We start from the raw sequence: 7,123 nt of genomic DNA on the forward strand, positions 1-7,123 counted from the left end.
TCCTTTTAGAATCAAATTGTCAAAATTAGCATTAGTTACTTAGATTGAGTAAGCCAAAAACAACCACCAAAACTTTGGTATTTTATTTGGGCTTAGCCTCCCTAATTGTTATGGTTTTGTGGAGCATGCACATTATTAGCATTGTAAACTCCACTCAAAAATTAGAGTGTCATAATGCTCTAAATTAATATTTATGATTATGGTTCGAGCGATTGTTTAGCAATATTTCTCTTTGCCCCTGCCAAAAAGACTGGTCTCTACCTTCCTCCCTCTCTCCCTCCCGCAACCCTTTTTTCCAGCTTCCTTTCCCACTAAAAATTATTGTTTCGTCATATTTATCTCCAATCCTATAAAATCCAACTGATGTTCCAACACCAGGTAGCAACGCCAAGCTTACATACTCACTTCAAGAACGAAACACATCGAAGATAAAAGTAAATTACCATACGCACTCATGATACGAAGCTTCAGCACCTGAGCAAGCCGAAGCACATCGAAACGACAATCCAAATCAATGTACGCAACCACCATCTCCAGCCCACGGAAACAGATTCCGTTCCACTCCCACGGCAGAATGCAGTGAATGGCGGCCTATGACGAAGTGAAATCAAAGGAACGAAGGCAAGTGAGTGAAAAAGAGAGGAGAGAATAACAGAGGCTAGGTTTGCCTGCAAGAGGATCTCGCTTTTCGCCGAGGGAGAGGGGCCAGTGATTTCGACAACATCGCCTGCGCGAATGGAAAAATGGTTGAGGGGAGGGAAGACAAGGGAAGGGCGCTCTTTTTCCATTCTACCGAACATCGCCTTCGCAGTCTCATTGACAAGGAGCCATGCCCTAGGACTCGCCATGTCGAGGTATTTTTGCCTTCCGCCTTCTCGGTATTTCTCTTGTTTCAGCTTTTTTCTCCTGTGGCGAAATTAATTATGTTCCGACACCGCACGGGTCGGGCTCGGTCGAACTCCAAATTGGTCATGAACTATTTGAATGTTTATTTGATCTGGTCATATGACGTAGCTCTACGTTCGGCCGTCAGTAGAATCATGCCACGTGTTCTCACTATTTACCGCGCATCCCGACAACCCGACCGGAACTAACCCAGGATAGCTCGGTATTTCTCGATTTTGCTAGGTATTGTTAGATATTGGTCGATTTTGCTCGGCAATAACCAATACCGAGCAAATATCGAGCAATACCGAGCAAATACCGAGTAATACCGAGTTGTACCGAGTTTTTCTAAAAAAACTCGATACAACTCGATATTGGTCTTCACAGAGCGGTATTTCTCGTTATTGTCAAGCAATACCTAGCAATACCGAGCAAATACCCGAGTTCTGGTCCGGGTCAAGTCGTCGGGCCGCGCGGTAAAGAGTAAGAGCACGTGGCGACATGTTATTAGCGGTCGAACGTAGCTCTACGTCTGATCAGAGGACGTAATAATTGTTTGAACTATTTAGGTCAACTCGAATCTGGCCATTTTTTAAAACAGGTAATTTTATGGGACCCGAATCAGATCTACTTAAGATCCGGGTCAATCTAACACATCCCACAAAATTGAGTCAGCGACGGAACGTAGAAGTATGAGGGCACGCAGAAGTCTGAGGGCACGCAGACGACCAACAGCGAATAGAGGACAGTGAATGGCCGATGGCGGGCGGCGAAAAGAGCAAGCAAACAGCCAACAATGGGATGATGCATACAGTTGCAGACGGGCCAGACGACAAAGAGTACGCAGACGCCGACGGCCGACAGCGAGATGACGCGGACACCTGAGAGGACGCAACATGACGGGGCAAGATGAAAACGTCGGAGCTGATGCGGCGCACGATGATGCGGACAACTGAGCTGACTCGGTTTTCGGGTCAGTCCGGGTCAATGTTGGGTTTCTAGGTCAACCCGGACACAACCCGTTTGAGTCGAAACCTTTCACCCGAACCCAACCCATTTCGGGTTCAGGTTGACCCAAACTCGAAATTTTCGTATCGTATTCAAATCAGATTTTCGGATCGTGACAAATATTGACACTATTATTCATAAGCCTATAATAACCCCAAACAGAAATTAGACTTGATGTGCTGGAAAGGCATCTCCAACAAAAAAAAAACTTATTTTTTACTTCAAAGTATAATAACACTCTAAAATATAGTAACCAGCTTTTAATCGAATTATATTTCATAATATAAAAAAAAAAATTTGAGTATATATATTTTTTTCCAACCAAGTTAAAATAGGGTTTGAGAACAGTGTAACATCAATGTTAGTATCGCACTATTCACTTCGTGAAAATATTGTTGAATCTCGCGTTCAGTGGAACATGTTAATAAGTGAGTTAATTGTTAGGGAGAACATAGCAAAATGGAACATCACTCTTGTAGTGGAACACCAATTTTGACACCACCTCAATCCATCCAACCATTTAGTCAGCTAAAAACTATATATATTATATCATGGATAACATATCTAATGGATTCTACGGAAAACTCTAACTTATACAATAGAATTTGGTGGGAGGAAGAGTAATGGAAAGTTAAAAACATGAAAGAGAGATTTAGTAGAGTAGAATAATGATGTATCATTAGTTAAAATGATTTTTTTTAAAAAAAACATAGAATAAAGAATAGTAATTTATATGCATTATAACATTATCAAATATATAAGTTATATAAAAGAGAAAAAAACGAAAGCAATGGATTTAGAAAGAAAAAATAGTATTGAGCTTGATAATTTACTATTTTTTTAACTCATTTAATGAAAAAAATTTAAATTTTAATAAAACTATTAGTCATCTGTTAGCATACATATATAGAAATAAAAGAGGATAGCAAGAGGCATTAGAGTTATTATGTAAAAAAAAAACATGGCAATAAAAAACCATGGGGCGGAACATAGTCTGTATTATTTCACCAGTATATATCACAATTATAAATGATTCCCCTAACCATACTTGGGAAATATGTTGATACAATATAGTAAACATAAATTACATAAATGAATTTCATGGTGGAAGTTGGAAGAGCTTAGTAGCATGAGAGTTGTCTTCAACATAAATTTGCAATTTATTTGATCATTATTCTTTAAACAGAGGAAACTATAAGACAATAATTATGGAATAAATTTTGGTATTAGCATCGAGAGTTAAAGTTAATATTGACATAGGCAATGTCTTGCATTGATATCGTTGACGATGGTCGGTGAAGAAGTCAATGAGCATCAACATTAGGCCTTATAAGCAATGATGTGTGTCAATGATATTATTAATGACATGAATCAATGTTGATATGTGTCGATGTAATGAAGTGATAGTGACTACAAGATTCTAGTGGGATGAAACTTGTTGTGAGACCGTAGTTAAACGACTGTACTTGAATGATCATAGTCAGGCGATAGTAATTAAGGGATTATAGTCAAACAATGAGGGTTAGAGGATCATAATTGGTTGAGATTAATTAGGACCGTAGTTGGGTGTTGGTGGTCAGAGACCCGCAGTAAAACAATAATGGTCAGAGAACCATAGTTAGGGAAACTATGGTTTAAGGATTAAAGTTGGACGAACATGGTAGGAAGGCACAGTTGGGTGATAATGTTCAAAAGACGTACTCGATTGATGATTTTTGGAAGATCATATTCTAGCAGTGATTGAATATTTGTAGTTGAGTGATGATAGTTGAAGGACCATAGTTAAGCAAGCTAGTTATAGAGGCTAGGTGGTCGGAAGATCATAGTCAAACTACACTGGTTGAAGGACCATAGTCAAGCAACCATGGTTTGGGTATCTTAGTTAGTTGTTTGTGGCTAAAAGACATTTGTTAGGTAATAATGGCTAGGAGATCATAATTGGGTTATAATGATCAAAAGATCATAATCAAGTGATGGTGGCTGGGGATCTGTAATAGCCGCAATTTAACTCAAACAAATTTTTTTTATGAGTCATTATAAGTCTAATTTACAAACCATCTTCGCCGTAAGATAGATATTATAATATTTTAATTATAATTTTTTTTTCGTAATTTTTTAACACTTGTGCAAATTCTTAATAAATTAACACCTGTCGATAAAAGTAAGCATTTTGTAACTGTCACATGTCCGTTTTGCAAACTGATTCAACCATAATTTTCTAACTTAATAGAGTTACTTTATAGATATTTTTCTATAACTTTTAAAACCCTAAAAAGATTTGTATAAATTTTATATTAAAAATTTTAACAAACTATATAATTATATAATATTATATTATTATTTTAGTACAAATATCTTAATCCAATGAATGAACTAGTCAAATGCAATTTATTCCTCTTCCCATTCGTTTTTAACAAAGCTAGAGAAACAGAAAGCCCCCAAATTAAAGAGAAATTAAAGAAGAGAGAAAATAGAACTCAAGATTTAAATGCCGTAGAGTGATTTTGACCGCCCAGTCTTGTTGGAAAATTTGCTCGTCTCACTATATATAATGAATGATTACCCTATTTCTAATTTCAATAATTTGATATTTTGAACATTTTTCTGATCCCCCTCACTAATATGGGGATCCGCCCATGTTCATACATGACATTGACAAAAATATAGCATTTGCATGTAAGCAAGGCTAGATGGAAGGCTGGTTCTTAATATGAAATATGAAGACTAATACCAATTGGTTGACAATTAGGCCTAATTAAGCTTGATACCCAACTGGGCAACAATTGGGGTAGACCAATACCAATTGATTAACAGTTGGGCCTAATAAAGACTGATACCCAATTATGTGACAATTGGGGTTGACCGATACCAATTAATTGAAAGTAGGGCCTAATTAAGATTGATACCAAATTGGCCAATTATTGAGGTGGAAAAAGATGTTATATTCATGATTACATTTATATGATAATACATTTGAATTGATTGATAATACAATGAATTGATCGATAATAAAATTAAAATCATATTGCTATCAATATTGATACAACATAGCATAGCAGACTAATATGATTTATTAGATGATAGTACGCTTTATCGTATGTCTTATAATTTGATAAATCTCTTTTGACTTCATTGACCATATTGATTTTATTATTGAATTTTGAGATTTTTATTGCTTATATTAAGTGATGTTTGATATTGATTATACTGAAAAATATATATTAATTATTTTGCTTTGTATTGAAAACAGTGATAGAGTTTTTGTTACCTACTAGAGTTTTTAACTCATTATGCGGACTTTAATAATTCCATATCAGGGAAGGGGTCAGGATCATATGCAATAATACTGATAACAATCTTCAGGTTCTTTAGGTTTTGTTCTTCATTTTCTTTTAGGGAGATTTACATGCATACCACTTTATACTATTCTATTTACATATTTAACACCTAAACTTTAATATTACATACATGCCACCTATAATTCATTTTTATATGAAATATGAGTGGTAGAAATGAAATATATGAGTGGTATAGGAAGGAAATATGGGTGGTATATTTGATATTAAAATAATATAGCGTGGTATTTATGTAATATTAAAGTTTTTGGTGTTAGATATTTAAATATAATGTTATAAAGTGCTATGTATGTAAATTTCCCTTTTATTCTTTTGTAGTTAGGAGCTTGTGATAGATTAGTGATTATAGTGATCTTATGGCTAATATAAATGACATTTTGATGAAGGAATAGTAAAAATATTTTGATGTATATGATTTTAGTTACTTTCGCTGGTTATTATTTATATTGATGATTTATAGAAGCTTAAGTATATTTTAAAATGATAAATAGGCAATTCTTCCAAATTTGATTTTTGGAGGGTTATAGGATCATAGTCGAGCAATAATGATTGAAGGACCGCAATTTAACAATAGTGGTTGAAGGATATCAATTAGGCAAGATAATCTAAAGATGAAAGCTTGGCCATGGTGGTTGGGAGACTATTGTTGGACATAGATGGTCGAAGGACCGTACTCTGGTGCCAGTGTTTGGATAATCATATTTGGGCGATAATAGTCGGGAGACCATATTTGGTTGATGGTGTTAGAGAATCAAAATCAAGTGATAATAAAAAAAAAAAGGATTATAGTCAAAAGACGATGAGCAAGGGTTGAATGGCAATGGTCTAATGATGATGATTAAATTATGATAGTTTGATAGCCATAGTCAAATGATGGTGTTTTGATGATGATTGTTAAAATAGTGATTTAATGTCTATGACCACATGAAAGTGGTCTAATGTTATTAGTTTATAGGTGATTGTTTGTCGATGGTGGTTCATCGACAATAGGTAAATAATTGTGGTCCAATAAAGCTCCAAGATTCTTGAAGCCCTTAAGCTCTTTTAAATTTCAAGCCTGTTGTCCTTTTCATGCTCAAAATGGTGATTTATATATAATTTTTTAGATTAGCATGCTTCACAATTATAGACAAATTCCAAAACACTCAATCAATGACCCAAAAATTAAAAAATAAAAATGAGCCCTAAGGATTCCTTATATATATTTTTTAGGATTGGCTTGATAATAAAGAAGTTGAAAACACAATGTTTTGTTTTTTTTGTTTTTTTGCTAACAAAGTTGCTTGTTACATAACTCTACAGCAAAAAAATCGAGCTAAACAAATCATGGTTTAATATCATAGAGAGTTCACAGATATACTATAAATTTTCATACTTATACCAAGCCATCCTATTAGACTCTTACACAACACAACTTCAAAATTATGGTGAAATACAAATAAAAGTTTAGTAGAATCTAATGATGAAAAAACCATTGTTTTAAACTTAAAAAACCGATCAATTCTTCTTTTGTTTATTGAAACAAACTACATCATCTTTTCATGACAACATTGTTGTAAGGGTACTAAGTGAATCAAGCCAGCTAGAGCTCAGACATGATAACGAACTCGCAAGTCAAATATCTCGAGCCAAAAGTTCGACTTCAAGCTTAAATTCGAGTTCATACATTACATGAGCTTATCGAGCCAGCTCAAATGATATCAATTGACACATTAACATTTGCATGAGCCTACTCCAAATTCAAAATAAGAAATCTACACAAAAAAAATAACTAAAAATCAATCAGTTTAACTGAACTTGTACTTGAATTAATACCTAAATAGCTTAAATCATGTCATATCCAGCTGAAATAATAGAACAAATACACACAAAAA

The sequence above is a fragment of the Dendrobium catenatum genome, unplaced genomic scaffold (assembly GCF_001605985.2).
Source record: "Dendrobium catenatum unplaced genomic scaffold, ASM160598v2 fragScaff_scaffold_976, whole genome shotgun sequence".
NCBI classification, from domain to species: Eukaryota; Viridiplantae; Streptophyta; class Magnoliopsida; order Asparagales; family Orchidaceae; genus Dendrobium; species Dendrobium catenatum.